This window comes from Cygnus olor, chromosome 13, assembly GCF_009769625.2.
Source record: "Cygnus olor isolate bCygOlo1 chromosome 13, bCygOlo1.pri.v2, whole genome shotgun sequence".
NCBI classification, from domain to species: Eukaryota; Metazoa; Chordata; class Aves; order Anseriformes; family Anatidae; genus Cygnus; species Cygnus olor.
In genome coordinates this window covers 5,041,274-5,065,941 of record NC_049181.1, presented here as the reverse complement: position 1 = coordinate 5,065,941, position 24,668 = coordinate 5,041,274, and the positions used below count along the sequence as shown (strand labels likewise).

The following is a 24,668-nucleotide window of genomic DNA, read 5'->3' as shown; positions in this document are numbered from 1 at the left end:
ATCCTGTCAATACACAAAAGAGGAAAAAAAACTGCACTTGCAACTCCTACTCAGGACCAGTAAAATATGTCTATTGTGTTGTAAAGAGCCTCTGGAAACTCCAAAAGAGGAGGGCAGACTTATTGCCACCCAGCGTGCATATAAAGCATCTCTCCTACTCCGTAAGTGAATAGGTATTGGCTTTCTATTGTGCTAGCCGAGAATAATCACACATAACCAATCCAGCCCTATCTAAAGATGAATATCTTTACTGTGGGGATGATAAAAGCAAAAGTTCCTATATAAAATGCAGAACCTCACTTTAGGTGCTCAAAGACCATATGAAACAGCCTGAGCTAAAAATTTAATCTGTTAATGTTGACACCTGTACTGTTCAAAATAATAATAATAATAAACAACGGAACAAAAATTCTTGGCATTCGAGGTTAATTATGTAGTAATTGAAGTCTTCTGGTTTCTGAAGGTTAAAATGTTCATGCAGTATACAATACATAGTGTGCTAATATGACATAGGACAGTTTTATGCCACTTCACTGTAATACAGCAAACTATTGTTTTCTAGATTGGGAAAACAAACCACTTTTTTTTTTTCTTTTTTTTTTTTTTCCTTAAAATGGAAACAGTTGCTGGCAGCATTAAATATTTTTTCTACTTACTGATTTATTTATTGTTCTGTCAAGCTAAGAACATTCAAAGCACTTCAGCACTAAATATACTCAACTTATCAAAAATCATGTACAGAATGAGAAGTGTCAGAATAAAATTAACAAGATGTTTTTAGTGTAAGTTGTAACAAACAGAGCTTTATATTTAGTGCAATGTATTTTTTGCTGTAAAGTCAAAGTTTAGCCTTTAAAATAAACTGCAGAATTAAAAAGTGAAACACTGTTTTTTTTCTGAGGAGGAATTTAGAAACAGTGTTATTCATATAATTTTAATTAATGGAAATTACTGCAAAACAGTAATTATGAGGCAAAAATTTGTTTGACACCTGATCTTCAAGTGGAAAATGAGTAATGCATTTTTTGGAAAAGAAAGGGATTTAATTGTTCAATATGTTAGTCAACTGCAGTAAGAATGGGGAATATGAGAACACCCACAAGCTTTTTATTCAATAAATCTCTACCATTTCAACTGCCAACTGAAAAAGAGGAAATGACTTAACTACAAAATATAAACAGAAGTTTTCACCAAATTTTAATTTTAATTGAATGACTGAAATAAGCTTAAATTCTGATCATATCATTCATGACAGACTGTAGCTTTCATGTACATTGGTTTTTCCTAACCTTTATTCCAGTGAGACATGACAGCAGTAATAGCAAATATAACAACCTGAGTTACCACAGAATAATCTAACACTGAAATCTTTCAGTCTATACATTTTGGTTAATTTTTCTACTTCGATTAATCTTGCAGAGACCTTTGGGGATGGAGGACTGTAGGCAGTGTTTATTGTGAGAAGTGTTGTATTCTTAACTCTAACCTTACTTTTACAGGTATAAGAATGTTTTAATGCCTTGCACCAGCAAGATGCATTTTAAGGACAATGCTGTACTTGATTTGTATGCCTAATTTTCAGTGCAAAGAGAAGAAATCAACTACTTGTTCTTGATTCATATTTTCAATGAGCTTGTTATTTGCTCTGTTCAGTGTTTGTGCAAGAAAAATTGCTCATTGGAAAGTAAAGTAGAAAAGAACAAAGAAAAACATTTTTAGCTTAATTTTAATTTGTGCATGCTGGGTAAACAGCATACATTTTCTTGTAAAAATTGTGATGAAATTGGAGCCATTGAGCTAGAGAGTGTTCAATCTCAGTTTTGCTTGTTTAACCAGTTCTCGATTTCTATGCAAGTGAATCTAATGCAGTATGGCTTGGGGATGTTTCTTACTGTATTTCATTACAGCTGCAGAGAATTTACAGCAATTAGCTTTTCATGTTTCTCTCTGTTTCTTTTTGTATAGTACTCCCTGTCATGGGACTACTCTTATTATCTTGTATGTTAAAGCTCATCAAATTTGTATCCTTATTTGCCAGGCAAAAATTAGCTATAAGCTATATGAGCTGAGTTTGAGTTATGTACTTTGCTGATTTTACAATGTGTTTCTCTTCAAAGATCAGCTAGTAAATTACTGGTGTGCCTCAGGACCTAAGCAGATGCTCTTAGTTTTTGTTAGTTCGTATGAATTTGGACAACAAACACTTCTAAATGTATGTGTCCTTCTCATTGTCAAAGTTATTTGAAGAGACTGTCATAGGACATGGATTATATCTGGTTACAGTTCTGAAAGTCAAATTGTACAATACTCATTTTCTTTTGCACCAAGTGATTTTTTTTTTAATTTGTAAAGGGCTCTTCTAGATCCTGATTTTCCCTCTATTTTGTGACCTTTCTGATAATCACTCAAGTTTAAATATACCTAAGTGTGCATGCAACTCCCAGAAAGTGAAATGGGCATTAAATGGCTTTAAAACAAACTGCCAAAATCTCTAGCAAGGTTTCCTCAGCATGTATGAGATTTTTTTTCTTTTTCTTAGGCTGCAAACTAGAGTACGGAAACCAATTTAAAATGCTAACAGTGGTAATAAATTGCTGTTTCGTTAGTCACAAAAGTGTTGCCACTGTGCTGCAATAATGTCTCAACAATGCAGTGCTTATTTGAATGTTTTAAGCTTGAGATGATGCAAGGCTCCAATTCAGCCAGACTTTGAGAGCCTGAATCTGTGTAGATTTTCTATTTATAAGGACCATAGACAAAAGGGTTTTCAAACTCAAAAGCCAAGTTTAATTAGAACACATCTGGAGCTATTAACTTCTTAAATAATTCAAAATCAGGATGAGACAATAAACCTGACAGATTTATAAACAGGTCACCCTCTTTGTCACTGTGTCTTTACAGGATATTGGAAAGGCCTTTATTTCCGTCTTGCTCTCAGTCTAGCAACTCTGACATTGTTACAAGCTTTATTCGTTCTGCTCTAAGTCCCTAAATTGTTTCTGTCTGCTGCATCTGAGGCATCCACATCTGTCTGCATGTCTGCTCTGTGCTGGTTGCCTCTCATTCTCAATCCTTTCTCTCCTTCTGCATGCATTAGAAACCTTAGAGTTTGATTAGTTGCCCTCTTAAATTAAGAGGAGATATGGAAGACTTCTTGCTAGATGACCCAGTTTGCAACCACCAAGTCAAGGCAAACCTATAACCACACTTTTTGAAAATAACTTTGCAAAATAAAATGCAAACATAAAAAACACTTCACAAAATAAGTCAAGCTTGTGCATAATGGGAAAATGATCAAAATTCCCTGGCAGAAAAACTAACTAACAGGTGTGAAACTTACTCAGTCTATTTTATTCAAACCAGCAACCTCAAAAAAAAAAAAAAAAAAAAAGAGAAAGGGAGGGAAAAGACCCAGATAACTTAGGATATAAAATTCTGCTGTACATCTACCCTTGGGCACCTTACACAAAGTGAAACTGCTGGTCACATTATGAAAAACACTGAACTAGTTTAAAGTGTTTTTTTTTTTTTTTTTTCCCCAGAAAATTTAAATGGGGTTTAAAAATAGTAAAAACTTTGCTCTATGCAGTGTAGTTGGTATCACACGTACAAAGGACACAAACACAGTATCATAAGGTCTGGATAGGAACATGACAGTCTACACATCAAATACATTTACAGAGATGTATCTTTTCAGACACTTTAATAGTTCACAGCCTTGGTGTTGATGAGCAGTAAGCTTGTTATTGGATGTCATTCTTATTTTCTACCACTTTCTGGAAACACAGAATACACAGACAATAAAACAAGTATTTGATGAAAAAGTATGAGTAGTCTAGTTGTAAGCGTTTCATATTTATCTCATGTTAAAGACTAGACAAGAGCAGCCTGAGAAATGTTTTGAAAATTGAAAACTCCGTTTCTATAGTATTCATTTTTTGTTCTGTCTGCAACAGTTAACAATGACCAAGTTACCTATGGTGCTCTTTTTGTTACAGACTTTTTTCCTGTTAGAAATAGGTTAAATCCCTTTTAATCAGAATGTGCTGTAGACAAATGTATCCTAAATAATCATAAAAGTCCTACCTCAAGGCTTCTGAATGTAAGAGAAACTAAACTTTGCCATCCATGAAAAAAATCTATAACCAGTCCTGGATTTTTTTCCCTTCTCCTGTAAATAGTAGTGTGTGGGAAAAGGGACCTTTCTTGCTGCAGAGGCTGCCTTAGAAGTCATGACCCTAACACTACCTTGCTGATGGAGCAGTTGCAGTAGGCACAGTTATCTAAAGCTCTCATATAAACAAGATAGAGCAGCCATATCTGCTTCTCAACTTGTTTTGTTCGCAATTACAATGGATCCTGTTCTTCATGTTCTCCTTTCTTAAAGATTCAAGCCCCACACCCCCAAAAAAGTTGAAAATAGGGCATTTTCTTACATCTTCTGCATTGTATGCATTCTATTTCTTTCAGTTTCAAGGAGGGTTTGGGGTCCTTTCTTCAGAACTGTCATATGGTTAATACTGATTTTTTTTTTTCTGGAATATAGTTAGTACTTCACATCTAAACCTCTGTTCTGCATTTTGACAGTAAGCTTGAATCTGGTAATCTAACAGAAGGAAAAAGCAGTCTCAGCAGACGTGCTCCAACCTTGTGTTCGACCATATTAAGAATTAATACTTAGTCTTTCCATACAACCCAGCTTTAGTAAAGCTACCTAAATCCTCTTGGCTGCTGCTTTGGCAGAGCAGCATCAATCAGAGTGCTCAACTTTTGTATTTGCTAATTCAATAGGCAGCCTGACAAGGCTTTCAGATCTGCATTTATGGGATAATGAGGCTTTTTACATAGTTTCATTTTTTGCTATGTTGACAGAAAAAAAAAAAAAAGGCATTTTTGAGAATGATGGATTTAAAAAATATTTTCAGAATAAATGCATCCTGCATATTAAATATTCCTGATAGGGTAACAAACTTTCTTTCAAAATGTTTAGTATATCTTCCTTTTTGTAAGTTCGCTGGCTGTTTTCATGAAAGAATAGAAATCTTAAATTATCATTAGTTTAGACTGAACATAAATGTCAGCTTTCAGAATTGGAGAACATGCTTTTTGTGTCTTTTTTCTTGCATTTTATGTAGCTTCTGCTTCTCTGAAGTAATATTACTACCCATTTTGGCAGTTTCACTTACATTTTAATATTTTAAAAGCACAAACATGCATGTTTAACTTTGTTTACCTTACTTCTAGGAAGTTTGTGCATCTGAGTGGAAATTTAGAAGATGGCTTAGTGTCGATTTGGTTAAACACACACAAAAAATCTCAGCTCTGCCTCTATATAGCTCTTTGTTAAATCCTATAGTGCAGCAGAGGAGCTCATGATGTTGGCTGGCTCTGGCTCACTACAAGGAGGGCACTGTACAAATGTTAGTTTACAGATCTTTTCAATTCAGGTTATATGAGTGAGAGTACTCTTATGCGCTTACTAATTCTAAAGTAGATTTATAAACAGACACATAAGAATGAACGTTGGAAGGAACAATGCATTGTGGTAGGCACAGACAAGATTCACAAATTCTGACTTGACTACCTTATCCTGTCTTTAACTGACAGAATAAAATTTGTTATGTAAGTAGAACTGGTCAAATGACTGCTTTCCTCTTTTGCTTTAAATGAACTGAGAATATGTTTTAGGTTTTGTTTGTTTGTTTGTTTGTTTGTTTTTCATTTGAAATACAGACAGTGTCAAAGACAAAATTCTCACTGATTTGACAATGTCAACGTTTTACTTATGATTGGGGAAGACAATTTTTCAAATAAATGGAGCTCTGAAAGTAAGATTTTTTCCACTCTGGAGTGTCTATTTTTAGGCCTCTCATCTTATATCATTGAAAGATTTTGTACCGTTCCATTTTATTTTTTGTTTATGGAGTTTTTCTGTTCATTTCTTTCCCAGTACATTTTTAATTACATTTGGATCTTGATTGGAAATTTTGACCTCTGAAGAGTTTCAGTTTTAAAAATACCTGTAGTGATCAAAATAGTTTTGATTTAAATCTAATTACCATTTACAATTGAAAATCAAGAATCTTTCAAGCATATCTTCAATCAGCAGTTAGGGACCATGGTAAAACTGTTGCCTTCGGGGTGCCTGTCTATTATATGAGCAGATCTACTGGTGTACAAATTACCTGAACATTTCTACTAGGGTTAGATGATAAATATAGCCCAAATGCAGATAATACACATACCATGATACTGGAATTTTCTTGCCTAGCTGTTCTGGTTTAATTCAAATTACTAATTGAAAAAAGTGATATTACGTATCAGCAACAACACTAGTATTAAGTAGTTGTAGTAGTGAAGTATTAGCACTTACATAGCAATAGGTGCTTTTAATATGCTGGACAGCATCAGTTCAGCTTCATAACTGTCTAATATACTCAAGGTAAGCTTGATTCCAGCTTATATAAACTATGCATACTTCAGTGTTTTACTTCAACTGTTACGCTCACAAAGATGGCGAGGTGGTTCACCTGTGACTCTGCTTTAGCACTTAATCCCTTGTAAATGTTATTCTATATAATTTTTTTGACGAAACAACATTTCAGAGGCTTTACCCTTTTGACTTCTCTGCAACCAGTTGATGTTTGGGAGTGAACACAACAGCATTTATTTAAACACACATACGCACACGCACACACAAAAACACAAATTCAGGATTAGGAACTTTTAAATGGAAATAGATTGCATGAGTATATGGCCTTCTCTCTCATTCTTGATTTCTTCCTCACCCTGCTTGCAAATGCATTGTCTCTGTAACCCTATAATTTAGTTGTTTTAAGCTCTTCATCTTTTGACATTTACTAAGGTCCTTCATTGATTTATCTAAGTTAAGTACATTCATATGTTGACAGTTCTTGATGGTTTATTCTTATCTGCCCAAATGTAGCTCTACAAGCCAATCTCTCTCAGTCTTCTAGGAAAGAAATCACCACAAATCAAAGCCCTAAGGTAACCAAACAAAAAACTTAATGGGAAAACTTTGCAAACTGAATCACCTGTTACTTTTTTAAAGCATGGTTTTCTTAATTTTTCCTCAGTTTTTGAACCACCCTTAAGACAGTTCTGAATGAAATTACCACCTAATAAGATTCAGTTGTGTTACTAGCTCTATTTATGAGGTTAACTTGTGGAAAAACTTCCATAAACAGAATTTGGCACCTTGCTGTTTAAAAGCGGTATTTGTTAGTTGCTCAAATCATGAATGGCAGCACTGATGTTGTCAAGGACTTAGTCTCCTATAATACCCAGGTGAATGTAGATGGCTGTTCACATTAAAAACCATTTCTCATGCAATATACAGTGTTGCTCAAAACGTGAGTTTGTCTCCTGCTGCTGCTGAGCTATCCCTTCACTTCTCTAGCCCAGGGGCATGCTGGGTTCTATTCATAAAAGCTTTGCAACAGTGTTCCACTGCTGCCTAATTGCAGCTAGGAACTCAAAAAAAGCAATACCGTGGCTTTTTCTAATGGGTTGTGGTTAGAAATTCCCATGCATAATATACTGTGGCAGGATATCAGATTGCTGTCACACAACAAAATTCTAGTCAGCCATTAGAGTTGTAATTGTGTTAACAGCAAATTATCTGTTGCTGAATTCTTTTTGCCCAGTAACAATTTATAAAACTATCAGAGAGTTTTCTAAGTAGAGAAAGAATTGTATTTTCACTAAATGTGCTTATATTTGTCCCTGCTCTGGAAGTACTGTATTCATCACCATTCCTAAGCCTCATAATTCAGTGAGCTGCTAAGTCCTGCACTCTCACCACCACTGTAGGTCAGAAATGGTGACAGTTTTGTAGTCTTGAACGACCTCCGTGATCTCTCAAGCCTGTAATGATAGTAGATTTAAACAATTATCAGCATTTTTAACTCCAGTTACTATGGGGTTTGTGACTCAGCCATAAAAATAATCATGCAGTGCTAAAACCCGACATACAAGCTCTAACTTGTACAGCTATTAATATTGGATTATGCATTTTAAAAGGAAGTCAACAAAATATTTTTCACATCATAAATGTATGACAAAGAACAAATCAATGTGGAAGCTGTTATTATTAAACCCTTTTATTATCGGATCTATTTCCAAATAAGGTATTTGACAAGGTAAAGCAGTATTGAAGATTGCTGGTTATTTAACACAGTATTGTTGGTTTGTTATGTACGTATACCTCCAAGCACAATGACGCTTTGATTGTCATTGCATTACATACAGTTGTTAAAAGAAAAAAATAGGCTACTTAAAAACAAATCTTATACTTTGAACTTGGTTTCTTAATCATTAGATGTCCAAATGAAGCTGACTGAAAAAAGACATAATATAGCTTTATATCAGTCTAACTAGTAAACAGGAGAAATGATGTAACAGTTGATGATTACATAAATTAATAAAACCCTTGCATATTTTCTGTATTGTAATAACAAAACAATAACTCATTATAACTGAATAAATTAGTGCTAACAAAGAGTACAAGTTTTTGTGATATCAATAAGCAGAAAGCATAGCAGCATTGTTTTTTTAAAGAGACTAATGTAATTAGATAAAAAAGAGATAGACATAGTTTTCATAGCTTCTATGTTAAAAGTCTGTATGAATTTTTGAATTTAGAGGTTAATCTGACTTTTTAACAATTTTAATATAAACCTGGAGGATATCCTAGAATTATACGTGGTCACCAAAGGCACATTTTTCGTGTGCTGGGAAGCTTCTACTTCGAAATCTTTTTTTTTTTTTTTTTTTCTCTTTAACATCAATTGTTTGCTTTTAGCTAAGAAATATTAGACATAGTATATATAGCAGGAAAATCTAATATAGCTGACATTCAAACAGTTTTCTGTATATATTTATACAGTGTTATGTATTATATTTATACTCCAGTGTTATAATTCACTGGAGTACTCAAACTTGGAGTACTGCATACAGGATTGGGGCCCCCAGCACAAGAAAGGCATGGACCTGTTAAGAGTGAGTCCAGAGGAGGCCATAAAGATGCTCAGAGGTCTGGAGCACCTCTTTATGAAGACAGGCTGAGAAAGCTGGGGATTTTCAGCCTGGAAGAGAGAAGGCTTTGGGAAGACCTCATTGCAGCCTTTCAGTATTTAAAGGGGGCTTATAAAAAAGATGGAGAGCAACTTTTTACATGGGCAGGTAGTGATAGGACAAGGGGAAAAGGTTTTAAAGTGAGAGAGGGCAGATTTAGATTAGATGTTAGGAGAAAATTCTTCACTATGAGGGTGGTGAGGCACTGGCATGGGCTGCCCAGAGAAGCTGTTGATGCTCCATCCTTGGAGGTGTTCAAGACCAGGCTGGATGGGGCTTTGAGAAGCATGGGCTGGTGGGAGATGTCCCTGCCTGTGGAACTGCATGGGCTTGCAACCCAAGCCATACTAGGATTCTATGAATTTCTTTTTAGCATTTTGAATATTAAGTTAACATTCATTGCAGTTTGAAAGAAGGTACGCAATCAAAATACAGGGTTAAATGGGACCAGTCAATATAATATATATAACAGGAGTAAAATAAATAAATAAATAAATAAATAAATAAGAAATTCAAGTCAGATACTTTAAGAGATATAAAACGTCATAGTTAATTTTTCATTCATCTAGACCAGAGTGGGACTCCTGCATTATCCATGAAAGTGAAATAGCTTTTGATAATTTGACAGTGATGCTGCTTAACATTATCCAAGAGTTGAGCCACTCCATCATTTACTATCTTACATGCACTATCTACTAACTAGTATATATATATATATACGATAACCAGTGAGCCTTCCAAATTATAGATTCTTAATAATTAAAATGTGAAATTTTCGTATAACGTATAGTCAAAGAATATGGGCTGAATCCTCATTAGTAAGCAACACAAACATCATTGCTCTGAGAATTTTCTCATTTTTCTGTTACTTTTTTTTTCTTTTTTCCCCCACATATTTAGACCAGTTGTGACAGAACTTATTATTTTACTCTACAAAGAGGGTATCAGTCAGACCACTTCCACAGCATGGCTGAGGCTGGCAGTGCGTCTGGAGACCATCCAGTCCAACCCTTTGCTCAGAGCAGAGTCAACTAGAGCAGGTTGCTCAAGGTTGTGTCCTGTCAGGTTTCAAGTATCTCTAAGGATTTCATTTTGCTATATAGAGAATAAAATGTAAACATTGGAGCCAAAGGATGCATGTATTCATATGCTGTCTGTCTGTCTATGGCATGCTATGTATGTAATGCTCCCATAAGCCATACTGTCTTTACTTAATGAAAAAACAAAGAAGTAAAAAAAAGTTGTGCGCTGATGTGGACAACTGAGATCCCATACAAGTAGGGTACGGAACTATTGCAAATTAAATCATTGTTTTCTATAATATTAATATTAATCAACTTTTTGTAATAAACTGCAAGCAAGACTTCCTCTGAACTTTATTCTGCCTACTCAGTTGACAAATTCTTTTACTCAGATTCAATTGTTCAAGTGACTGTTCTTTAAAAAGCAAATAAAAAAGCTCTTCACTTCTTCAATATCCTCTGAAATATTTTCTTCTGGTTTTGTTCATCTCCAGTACTCACCTTTGGCTTTTACAAGCCAAATAAAAGTACTTACTAACCCATGGTGATGGTTACTCTCACACTGAAATTGCCAACACTTATGTCAAATTCCCGTCCATCAACTTTAAACAGGACATGTCTGTAACAAGCTCTGAATGCAAAAAATCTGAGTACTGCGTACTGTTTCTAACTATTAGGCAATCTTTTGCTGTCTTGGACCCTACAGTAGTGATATTTTCTCCTTTGTTTTTACTGAGACATTTTTCTAACTTGTCTTGGTGGTAACTATGGTGACAGTGATGTCAATGAAGAACAGATCAAAATATATCAGATAAGATAGAATTGATGAGACCCAGATACCTGTGTGATTCTTCATATGTTAATTTGTATTTAATAATTAATCAAATAAGGATTTCAGATATAGATATACAAAAATACTGGTACCTAACTGGCAGCCATTGAGCTTTGCAGCCTTGAAAATGAATTCAGGATTGGATTACAAAAAAAAAAAAAGAAAAAAAAAAAAGCATCAGTCATACTAAGCACCCATCTGGAAATTAAATGTCAAAGATAATGCAAGAGAGGGGGAAAAAAATCAAATCAGAAAGGCAGTGTGCTTACAGAAAGACACAAACTGTTCTGAACAAAATTACCAAAGAAATGAGGTATTTGCTGAATGCCAAATACATGCTTTGATTTTTTTCAGAGTATCCCCAACTTAGTGTCTTTTAAAAATATCATCTTTTTTGTAAATTCACTTAAAATAGTTATTTCTGTGGCGCATTTCAAAGTTTAGTTTAGGAAAAAAGTAAACTTACCACTTTCACTTTACAGCTCACAGATTGCATTTTATTGACACATAAGGAAAAATCTTAATCATTATATCTGTACATGAATATTTTTCCTCCCTTCTGTTGCTTGAGTGACATTCTCTTCATACACATCCTGTGTGGTTACCATTTTATGACTGATAGAAAGGGCCACATTGTAAAATGCAAAACTTCATATAATTTTATGTCATGTAGAAAAACAATTTATATGGGAAATACTTGCAAGTCCATAAATAGATCTGAAGAAACGGATAGGTAGAACTATACTCCATTTCCTTTAAACTTCAAGTAAAAGTATGGGTTCTTCACTGCATAACTTATTCTAATGGGTTCCTTCAAATAGACTGTTTTAGTTCATGTCACAACTATTGAAAATCTTCACAATTATATATGTGGAGATATTCAAGCTTCTGTCGGAAGAAATCATCAGTGCCAGCACATGGGCGGTTGCACAAAACCTGAGCATTAAGGAGGCTGTTGAAAGAGAAATTCTGGCAGGTCTTCCCGTGATAATATAAGGAGTTACCAGCTGCTCCTGCAATGCTTCTCCTGGAAGTTATCACACACAAAGGAGTTGGGGGAAGAATGGTGAGAACAGCTGGTGGCTCCATATATTCTCACACCCACAGATGTCGACAAAAGGAAATGTCTATATGCATCTTCAGTACTTCAATGCAAAGTCTGAAACTGAACTTTAATCAACCTAGCAGTGAAATTCATCAAAACTAAGTTACTAATATTCTCTCTCACCTGCTGATATTTTGGTAATGTGAGATCCCCTTTCTTATTGAGCTGCTATGAGGAAAGCAACGGTTTGCCTGAGAAAACAGGGTTAAAATCAGCTCCTAAAATGTGTTATGTTGGTCAGTATGCACAGACTGAGGTCTTCATTTTGATGGAGTTTATCAGTTCATAGGGTTACATCTCATTTGTCTCAAATGTGAAGCTGTGAAATTTTGAAAAATTAAAATCAAATTCACGTGCAAGATCTAACTCATATATGTTGTTGGATGTAGAGGTCTAAGTTCACTTTTGTCAGTTTTTACATAAGAAGGAGAGATCTATGAAACTAATGAGAAGTATATAGTTACAAAACCATGAATAAGCCATACAAAATATTACTGTAGTCCTTATTTCATTATACATCTTGACAGGATGAATGGTGCTGCTAAAAGCAGTGCAATAGCTTTCACATTATATTCCTAAATCTGCAAATATAACCAAGGTGAAATTATCATTGAATATTATCACACACAGACATGAGAGGACATAACACAACTAGCTTGAACACTTCCTCATTTAGATAGGTACTCATTAACGAGTGATTCAGACATTCTATGTCATATTTGGACTTTAGGGAAATAATCATTTAATCAGCTATCTGCAAAAATTTTCACTATTCCATACAAATTCAACCATTTTGTACCTTACTGATTTATCTCTGCACAGCACTAAGCCACCTCCTTCTTGTCCTAAGAATTTTTCACACTTGAGAGAAAATTACTGCAATATTGAATGCAGTCATTTTTATTTCCTTATGGCATCTGTGAATCAAATACAAGCTTAGTTAACCTTGATCCAGTCTGGCCCCCTTTTTCCATACAGCACAAAAGCAGTCTTATAAATGCACTGTATTTTACAAACTATATTTATTTATTTTTTTTGTTCCCCAAGCAGAAAATATGGTTGACATAATTTTGAAAAACAAATAGTAAAAAGCTTAAGTAAGGGTATTCAGTGTCTCTAGACATTCTAGGAGAATGCTTATATGCGTTGCAGTACCAAGGTGAAGTTCAGATTGTTTTTAGTTTTAGTGACAATGTAGAACACAAAAGGAATTTGCTACATAATTAGCAGAAAATATCCTGAGATAGCCATTAGGGAGTAATCTCTATGAAAGTATTACCATAATCAATTAGCAGGGATGCATTCTTAATTAAGTTTAAGCAATGAGAATGGTTTATTCTGCAATGCTAGTATTGAATTAACTTGTAAATAAAACTGTGGGTAGAAACTGTAATATCAAATTCTTGTAACGAACCTACTCTAAAAGCAATCTTATGTCATATTTATTTTAAATTTGGTGTTTTTTGACTTTTAACCTTAATTAATTAAACTCAATAATATTATTAGCAAAAACACAGTACTGCCCAGGTAGAGAAGCACTTAAAAATTACCTTTGTTTAGAAGTGACCACCTAAAATCATGAATAGTGAAGAACATGACCAGTCACTGGAATTAAATATTTATTCAATATCTGCTGCAGAAATAAATGCACTTGAAGCATATTTATCATTCTTCTTCTTGAAACAATAAATTCCATCATTCATCAGCACCCATATAATTGGTATAAGTTCACTAAGATTACCCTGTTGTAAATAACATTACTGAGTATAATATTTTAATTTTATTTAATTTCAGTCCTCTCAAAAGTCTATCTCCAGGGCAATATAATTTCTAATCTAAGAATTAGATACTTTCTAAGATTTTTAGCAGTACAATAGAGCAGCTAAGAGCAAGGAGTGACCTATATCACTCCGTGATACATTGGCTTCAATACCAGTATCACTGGACATTCATTACTGGACATCCATTATTTTGTCTTCTCCACAGAACATTTCACATAGCTTGCCCTTTCCAGGTTGCGGTGAAGACAGTCTTTCTTGTGGCAGACAAAAGTACTTATTGCTTTTGTCATTTTGCTGGGAAGAACAACAAGATTTTTCTTGGATTTCCTATGTAAAGATCAAGAATAAAATCTTTACTTACAAAAAGTGTTGTGCTGCTTTTCCAGTGGCCTTTCAAATGCCAAGGCAAACTCTAAATGCCCTCCAGAGTTTTCTTCACAACTTTATGAATCTGTGCTTCTAGTATTATATTTGGCATATTTCCTCCAGTATTGGGGAATTTTAACATTCTAATCAAAAAGTATAACATGATGTGAGATGCTATTGAAAGTGTTTCTAGCTTTCTCATGCCTGCCTCAGTGATTAGTTATACTATCATACAACTGAAATAACTAAATAATCACACCTTACTGTCAAGAAAGTTATTATTTAGTCAAATCAAACTATATAAGGCTTTCTCACTCTGAAATACCCATGTCTGTTAGGATCACAGAAAGCTAACGTGATAAAGCATATCAGCAAGCCATTCTGAAGAGTAACTACACTTTGGGCCCATCCCCTGTTACTTCTCCTTGCCTCATGGTTGAGACTTTGCTTGCTGGGTGAGAACTTTATAATATTGCTTTCTCTGCCTCTGTGAGAAAATGCTCTTAAAATATATATTGGTCTCTAGCTCTGTCAGTATGGCACAACTCTAAAACATTTTCTGCATACAAATTTGTAGCTGTCATCACAGTTTTGGCATAGTGCTGTTTGGGTGTCTTTATGTCCTAGTTAGATTTGCGGTGTATGTGACATGCAAACATTCTGTGCAAACACAATAAATGTGATGTGTCCAACACCAGGTCTACTTTGCATGCACGCAACTTGTCTGCATGGAAAATGTGCGCTTGCTCTGCAAATCTGATGCTGAGCTGGTGGGTCTTGGAGATTCCTTTACTCCAGAGTTTTCAGGCCCTAAGCAAAGACCATATGAAGCCAGAATCTAAGTAACTGCAGTTCTAATTTTCTCTAGGCTTTTATTATTAAACCTGGATTACATCATGTTAACTGTGAATTTACTGTGGGGGGAAAAAACAACTGCTCTGAGGCACCTGTAACTTTTGACTCACTATCCTAGTTTAGTACCAACTGTAATATAATAGTATGCATTACTATGGAGATCCAGGAAGAGGAATGTAATTATCAATTCATTTATTTTTGGAAGGGGAAGAGCCTTCAGTAGTAAATGCTAACAACTAGGCGACAAACTCCACTCATTGCTGAGGGTCTAGAAGGGACACTAGAAAAGAGGTTTTCTGCAATCCAGGCTGGATGCTTTTTGACAAGGTACTGCTTCTTTCTTCACTTAATTCATAAGGAGACAGACTGGATATTTGACAGGATTAGAACCCAATTTCATTTTAACTTTTAGTCATCTGTTCATTCATTACTCTCTGTTTGTCTTATATCTGACCACCTGAAGAACATGACAACTTACCAAACATAACCAAAACACATATAATGTTTTTAATAAATTCAGCCTTAGATCCTTTTTCTCTTACATTACTTTTCAGTATATTCTATATATAAAAAAACTATTTAATAATGGTCCTCAATAGTGAAGAAGTGCTTTCCTGTTAGTTTTGAAGTGACATTTATTTTCATAAAAAATTGCATATAGAATATTTGACATTCCTTAGCTAAAGGCATATATCCTTAGAATACGCCTTGTTAAATTTCCAAGGAAATGGGATCCAAAGATATTACCATAACTGAAGCATCTAGTGACGGAGTCATTTTTCGAAATGCCTTTGATTGAACTGCATTCCTAAAGCAGGTATGCAAGAATGCACGCTGAATGCATTTTCAAAGTGACCCTGTCAAACTTATAGTGACTGTATCTTCTCTCTGAACTTTTGATAAAACGCTCATGATTACACGCTGATTTTTTCAGGAACTCCATCCAGGCAAGAAAAGTGTATCTACTGGCAGCAAGGTCATGATACAGCAAGTTTGCATCCCCAAAAATAACCTACCATTATGAACTCATTTTTACCAATTTATTGTCAAAGCTCCTGTGGAATGTATATGTAGACCTATTCCTTTTATACACAGCTTAGCAGATGATCTGGTATCCCGTGAATTCTAGCAACTCAGAAAAGTGCAAAGAAATTCTGCTTGCATACAGCCTGTGTTAAAAAAGTATCTGGAGAGCACATAAAGCACTGAAGAAGTGTTTCCATGTATTGTTCATAGTTCCATTCCTCAAGCCTCTAGCATTTTAACTATACATATTATCACTAACTGCATTTATATTATAAAAATCAAAATGCTGGCAAACCAAATTCCATATATTTTTACCTCTTATAACATATTGATTTGTTGGAATGTAAATGCTTTCTATTAACAGGGCATCAACTTGTATGCTTCAGTTCAGATTTGATATTCAGTGTTAAGCCTAGCTGTTCTTTCTTCAGTTTGTTTTCCTACCTCTTCCACTTTTTTTTTTTTTTTAAATTCTATTTAAAATAGAATAGGAATGTATCATTGTAGAGATAATAGAGATTTTTCAGACTAATATATTTTGCTCTTTCTTAGAACCTAAGTGCTTATTCTTTAAATAATTTCATTTAACCCTCTCTTTATAAAAAAATGAGAGAAGTAAATAAAGACTTATGTTTCACTCTGTTAATGCTTCAAATTCATCAGCAGAAACCATGACTAATCAGTGCTTGTGAAAGTTGCAACAATTTCCAAACTGTTTGAAATAGCAGTAGAGTTTTGGACAATCTTTAAATCACTCTGTCTGCTCTGGATGAACAATAAACTTGGGGAAGACTAATTTTTTTCTTTTTAAAAATCTGATTTATAGTAGAGAATGTACATTAATGTGTGTACGCAACAAGGTATAAAGCTATGTACAAAGCTAATGGGGACAGAAGCTTACTACATAGCATGTTTTATAAAATGTTTTTTATACTTGCTCACTTTGACACAGCCAAGAAATACAGAATTTGGCAGTATTTAGAAATGAAAGATTGCTGACTTTTCTGTAATACTCATCAAGCAAGGAAACAACTTCTTTAGAACTCTCAGTTTTTGTACTTTGTATCACTTAGGATTCTTATTAAACAATTTATTATTTTTTTTTTAATTTTAACTGTGAAGAAATGGGTGTGTATATGTGTGTGTGTTTCTGTATGTCTAGACAGATTCTCCTTTCTTTTGCAAACAGAACTCACAGTACATTTCTTCTGACCACATTAAAAATGTTCCCCACAGAAATGCCAGTAGGAACAAGTCTTGGTTTGTTATTATTTTGCGTTTGTGTGTGTTTTTTTTCCCAAGCTGTAAGTCCCCCCCTTTTTTCTTCATAGCATTGTCCTAATCTGTTACCCAATTTATTGTTGTTTCATAAAACTATACTTATATAAAATCATTGGAAATGTTCAGTATAGACGTCAAGAGGCACATAATGTACTTTTCACTGAACATGCTGCAGTCCTGAACTGTTTAAAACCAGCAAGAAGTGATGAAAAGTATCTTATTTACTGGTCTGTTGATAGATTTGAATCAAAATAACGCCAGAATCTTTTATGATCTACCGGAGAAACTATCCTTTACCTATTAAAGCGTGGATGAAAACTGTTAAGATTGCTTCATGATTGCATACACTACATTTCTTGAATGTGACAAAACAACCAGCAGTTTCTATGACTCTATTGAATGCTGAAATCCAGAGGTCACATTTGAACCATGTGCCTCAAAGCCCTGTCTCACAGGGTTATTCCCCATTTCTCCCTGTTAAGTCATAAGACCTCATAGGAAAAAGGTTGTATAGAACACTATAAAAAATTACTAAAGACTGAAAAAGGACACAAAGTTGCAATAATATTTTCTATAAACTCCATTTTCATCTTCTTTTACTGTTTATCTCTTGGTTCTGCTTCCTGAATTTAATATAATTTTAGCAGTATTCTGTTTTCTAAATAGTCATTTCCCCTTGACACTTACACAATTTTACCTGACAGAACATTAGGGAGTAAATACTTTTACTAAGACTCCTTCACCTATGCTATATGTTATTTGAACTTTCCTCCCCCTCCCCAGGGAAGAAGTTGTGTACCCTACAGGGTGTCTTTTGGTTTACTATCTTTTGCATACCAACAGGCAACAAAGTACAGTAAGAAAAAAGTACTCATGCCATTACTGAGATTTAATGCTGTGTTTAAAGAATCCTATGGCTATTTTAGAAAGAGGGTACAAAGGGTTTGTTAAAAATAGAAACAAAAATCATTGGGTAGTAAAAGCACTTGCACTATTCTTTGATCATTTCACAGAACCCCTTGCATACTGAAAGGGTTGTTGATAAAGCAGCCTAGTGTGACTATTTGAAAGAACTGATATAGTCTAGTTCAGTCTTCAGCTGTGTGATGTCAGTGAGCTCATCTAACAGACGAGTTTCCTTGAGACAACTGTTACGAAATTCTTAAGAAACCAGTTCTGACTGAGTCATTGAAACCTGAGGAAATATTTAATAAATACTGAGTTTTTTTAAAAGTTTTTCCCCTTGGCTTTCCTGTCTTCTCAGAGACAAATAATTGCTTAAAATTATTTACTTCATAACTTCACAATCCTGCCACAATATACAATATAAATCACATCAATTCTTTTATTGTACACCTATTTGGCTGTGGTATGTAAACTGAGAGAAAACTTTTTTATGTATTCTGAATGTCATAGATTGACAGAACTATGGTATAATGATATCTGTCAGGACAGGACAGATTTTTGGACAGACTTCAAGACCTATTACCGAATTAGAAATTTATTTTATATAATGTAGTGTTTGATGTACTAAAATATGACATGAGTGACAACATCACTATTGAAACCAACCAAAGTATGTTAAAATAGATACTTAGTCATTTCAGAAGTGTGCCCTGACACGTCTTCTAGTATTGCCAAGGAATCTTTCTGCCATTTCTTAGCCACCTCCAGCACAGACTTATAGACAGAAAGCTTTAACACAGCTGCAGCTGTCAGCCTCATATTTCTGCAATCAGGTCATTCTTGTGTTTTCTCGACCTTGAGACTTTGCAAGGGAAAAACGTGATCTATAAAGCAATCTCTGGCATACTGCAGATTTGAGAGTAATGCATTGTTTTCAAGTTGAGACTCCTCCTAATCTTAACAATTGTGAAAGATGACAGTCTGGAAATTGGTTTACAGATTCTTCCAAGAGCTGGTCTCCTCTCATCCCATGGTATGAATTACTATTTTTGTTCCTTCATATGGTATGTATTGACTCTTGCTGTGTGATGCTTTAGCCTAGTGGCATGAAAAATGACAAATGCAAGAAAACATTTGTTTCACACTTCTGTACTGGTCAGAGCTGACCTATCTCTGACATGCACCAAATGTGGGCTTACTTTTTATTTTTATGTTTTTTTAGCAACAATGTTTAAGCCATTGGTCTTTATCTCTTGTGGTCCTACTTGCCAAAGAGTGACTTCAGAATGGTGCTTTATGTTGTGCTTATGTAGGAGCTTATGGTGCTTATGTAGGAGCTGCATGGCATCTTTGCATGATGTGTAAAGTCCAAACTAACAGCATTTATTGTTGACCAAATAGCCAAACCTACATAATGGCTATGTAAGCTAAGTTCAGTCTTCAATTATAAAGGCCAAATATTTTACAGGTTCTGCTAAAGATCGTGAATATTCACTTTAGGATATGATATGTAAATAAGCTTATTTAAAATATTATTAAGGTTTCTATTTCAGAGAAGACAACAGAACTCCAAATATATTTGTGTGTGTGTCCACATGTCATGTATTATTTTGTGTAACTCTTTGTTACGTTAGTAATATCTTCTATCATTCTAAAAAAAATTCTACCCTGTCTGAAATTTTTGTACCATTTTGCCTTTTTTACCCCATCTCCCATTCCATCTGGAAGATATCTGGTGGTGTTATAATTAACATACATACTATGTTAACATGGTATGCTTTTACATTTAATGAAGCTATTTGATTTGATTTCTGTCTATACAATTTTTATATTTTGCAGAATCATTTTTCTGGTAATTTAGCAGACTACTTGAGTAGTATTTTTTTCATGCAGACTAAGAAAACTTTGATAACAAGCTTAGAATGATTTTATTTTTTTCCTTATTTAAGAGCTGGTGCCTTTAATAGCGTTATAATCGTATGAAGTTGACTTGCAGTTAAATGAAAAGAAAGTGTCTCAGGTTCATGCCATTGTCAGTGATAAGTTCATTTTATGTACGTTTTCTTCATTTATTGTACTTTTTGTACAAAAAATACATCCTTTCCCAACAATAGATGTCATTCTGCAGTAGTGTCTCAGAAAGCAGTGTCCATTGTAGTTGTCCTACCCCTGTGTTCACTCACTTTTTGAGGCATATGTTTTAAATATAAATATATAAACAATATATAAACAGTGATTTAGATTTATGTAATCTAAATACGTTCATGAACACAGATAATAGACCACAAGGAACAGCTATAAAAAAAATAAAAATAAAAATAAAAATTAACTTAACTTTGTTCCTATTGTTATGAATATTTTTATCTTTCAGTTAACTACATGTTTCCTTTTGAGTAATAAAATACCATAAAGAAAGAAATATTTTATTCGTTTACTTGCTTTTTCCATTTTCTGTCTCAGCTGACAGCAGGTGTATATGACTTGGTCGTATGTTGAATTTTTGTCTTTTCATAAATTTAATGGTACTGAAGAAACTGAAATGTATTTCAGTATTCAACAAATTGCCTGAATGTGAAATATTAAAACTGTTCCTGACAAACAATGGCAAGACTCATGGACCTTCCATGTCAAGCGTCAGGAGAGAATGTCCTCTTGTGCAGACTTCTAGTATTAACAACACAGCATAATCTTTGTGATATTATCGCACAAAAATTGCTGAAGGTTTTCCAGGAGAAGCTTCCAGCAGTTACCAAGCATGCTGAATTTGAGCAGTAGTTAGCAGTCTGACAGAATTACAACCATGTGTAAAAACGTCTGATAATAAGCAGAATGTTGGGCACTGTTAATGAGGAGACAGCACTATCATGAAGATTTACATAATAGATATGAAACTATTTTCCATTGTGTAATCATTTTTAATGCAAGAATTGATAATGAAATGAGAAAATGATTCTTTTGTTATCAGAATAATGGGTCAAACACCAAATAAAAAAGAAGAAATTGTTTTAAAGTGCAGAATATTAGAAAAAAAAAAAAAAGTGGAACTAATTTTCTTTAAACCTGGTTTTCTACTTTTCTTTTTTCCAGTGACAACGATTAAACACTCCCAAACTGATACTTCAGGTTGCATAGGGCTGTTTGTTGTTTTTGTTGTTGTTGTTTTTTAGATAAAAACTGAATTTGTAATATATGCCAAAATGCAGGAGGTTTTTATATATTTACATAGTTCAAGAAAAAAAATGACTAGGTGGTCTTGGAGGTCTCTTCCAACCTAAATGTTTCTGTGATTCTGTGAAAAAAAGTATTCTGTTTGCATTTTTCCAGTGCTTAATTTTGGCTGACTCTTATCCACAAAAAGTTTCAAAATAAAGAGGCTCTTGCATGACTTTGCTTGCAATAGGGCCTCCAAATACAGTGATTTGCTCTGTATTGACTTAAAGTACAATTTATTCAATGAAAAGACGCTAAGGAAAAGGAGGATGCTTCAGGAATAGCGTGAAGTATTGACCTAATCCAACCGTGCTCAGGCAAACTGGCAGTAGCAGAATTGAAATGGTACATTTAGAGGCAAGAAGAAAAAAGTCTGGTGCCTCTACAATTTACATATTCTTCCACACAATGATATAAAATAAAGCTTGAACTGCTTCTGCAAAGCAAACCTTCTGGCTATGTGTAAATTTCTGCACAAATTCTGGTAGCAGATCCTGAGCTAAAGAAGCAGTAATTTACATCTGCAGATGATTTAGATTGTTTTTTTATGCTGCAGTGTGATAGAAAGATCTGGAAACACATTTCAAATGACCAGTTTATGAAAAACCTTTCCCACAAAGCTCATCACAGCAAGATCACTGCACAATCTGAGATTAGGCAAAAGTTTTAGCCCGCACTACAAGTTTTCACAAGCACAAATAGTGATTTTTTTCTGACCTAAGGCAGTAAGAGGAGCTCTTTTTCTCTGTAAAATGTAAATCACTGCAGATGCCAAATCAGAAAACAGAAAACAAAAACAAAACAAAACAAAACAGTACAAAAAATGAACAAACAAAAAAAACATGCTATCATCTCTACTAAGCATAAATGACACAAATACTGTAGTAATTTCCTCAATGACAACCTCACAACAATCAATTTCTCCTTCTGATCTGAGCTATGGTGCAGAAGAACATGTACTTAGTCTGACATACTAAAATGCAGAAGTTCTGTCTGTTTAGAAGTTTAATTTCACCTCAATTACAAATGAAATCCTGCCATTTCTTAATATAGTTAGTTTCAGGTTTTTTTTAATAAACGCCAAAATATTTTCCAAATTATTTTAGCACTTTTGAAACCAAATATGTTGTTTCAGTTGAATTCTGCTCACTGTTTTGCAGCTGTGTGATATTAAACAGCATTTCTGACAGGTACACCGTTTCCTAAGAGCTACAGAAAACTTTGTAATCCCATTCTTTAAAAACCTGTTGCTGACTACATCTCCCATTGTAGTATTCTCTCACCTAAGGAGCAGAAACACTTCTTCACAGTTTTATTTGAGGATTTCAAGCATACTGTTCGCTTTATGCTTAAAAAGAGTCATTTTGATTTAGGATTATAGTCCTCCTGTTGTCAGCCCACAGAAAATACAACCTAATTGCAGCTTCTCACAGCTGCTGAGAGAAGTAAGCTTGTAGAGGAATAGTTTTACATTCTTGTGAACTGATTAAAAAGTGTTTCAAGTTCAAATTAAATTGCATCACTGATGTGAAAATTACATTTTTGTTATTTTAGTGGTGTAAAAAAATCAGACTTTTGGCAGAAAAGTCTTTCCCTATTTCTATTTTACAGCAACTTAATTTTCCTTAAGGAAACCATGCCTTTAGAAAATCCTGAGAATAAATCAGATGGAAAACTCAAGAAGAAATACATGCGTTATTTGGTGCCAATCAAAGGGGACACCTGTTTGTATTCCTACAGTAGTGTCTTAATTCTGCAAATATAATGAGAAGTGACATTTTGTAACACTAGTACATATTTGTGAAATAGGAAAAGATTAACAAAAGTCACACAAGATAATGTTTTTTACCTCCAAGTTTATTCTGACTTGGTGCTGAGGTTCAATCACCTTGTCATGTGGAAAGGCTGCAGCAGAAAACACACATACATACAGACATACAAAGCTCTTAACAGTTCTAATTTACTTAACCCAAACGTAAAGTAAAATGTAGTACTTTACAAATGATTACTGAATCTGCAGTAACGATCTGCACTGAATAGCAAATCAAATATTGCCACTGCAGATAAGCATATGTGGACTCCCTGTCAGCAGAGAAGAATTGGAGCCTGTTATTTCTTTCTGTTCTTCCTTTGTTTGTGTGTTTTGCAAGGACTGGACATCTTTTTTAGTACTCCCTTTATATTTTCTTTTGACCATGAGATACTTAAAAGATGTTCATTTCCTCATTGAATAGTAACTGGCCACTCATGATCTGCATTTGTACATTTTGGATCTCTAGTATCATCATGAGCCTGTACTTCCCATGTGCCCGCTGCCTCCTTTGCTTGGCCCCCTAGGGATTCTTGGTATACAGTAAACCACAATACTTAGTTACATGTTTTTTGCAAACTGTGATCATTTATTTATTTATTGTTATTTCCCACTTCTCACCAGTTCTGTATGACATAGTTTCAAATGTTTAATCAACTGTAACTTTTAAAAAGACGATTAAGCAGCAGTTTTCATTGCATATAAGTGAGGGTAATAAAAGTAGAGCCCTGCCCTCCCCACACAAATCTCTAATATCCAACTGTAGTCCTATAACCTACAACTGATCCAAACCTCTGTCTAAAGCCAGGGAACAGGTTGGATCAGAAGGTGCCTTGTTATGGACAGTCATTTCACCCACCCTGGCTCATGGCTTGCTTCCCTGAGCCCCTGCATATGATTCCCTACTTACTCCATGTTACTGCCATAGCAAAGATTTTCTTGAAAGGGAAACAGGGAGATAGAATTCTCTGTTAAAGTTTGAAGCAACAAAATATTTAAAAAATCTGTTTAGTCTGATTGCACTTATAATAAAAGATTTTTTCTTCATTGTTCTTCACAGTGAATCTTTATTGCTAAGGAAAGGGCTTTTCTTGCTGTTTTCATTTCTAAATCAGTATTAGTTGTGAAAGAAGATAATTGGTTAGCTTTTATCTAAGGTTAAATGAAAAGTAAATTATTGGCTATTTTCTACCTGAGGTCCCATGAAGAATATAGTATTGGAGATTATAGAGTCATGAGTTTAATCTTAGTCTCTAAGTAAAATATTATTGAATCATATATGGACAATAATAATAAAGATTGCAGAAATGATTATTTGATGTTTAAGGGCATTCTCATTGAAAAGTTGAATTACTTTAATTCAATAATCCTACACTTC

The 24,668-nt window shown here is 34.3% G+C and overlaps 1 protein-coding gene across 5 annotated transcripts in view; it reads right to left on the bottom strand.

Annotated features, from left to right (window-relative positions):
• PCDH11X (protocadherin 11 X-linked) overlaps nt 1-24,668 on the bottom strand; it is a 488,057-nt gene that overhangs the window by 52,959 nt on the left and 410,430 nt on the right. The gene's annotated exons all lie outside the window — the stretch shown is intronic.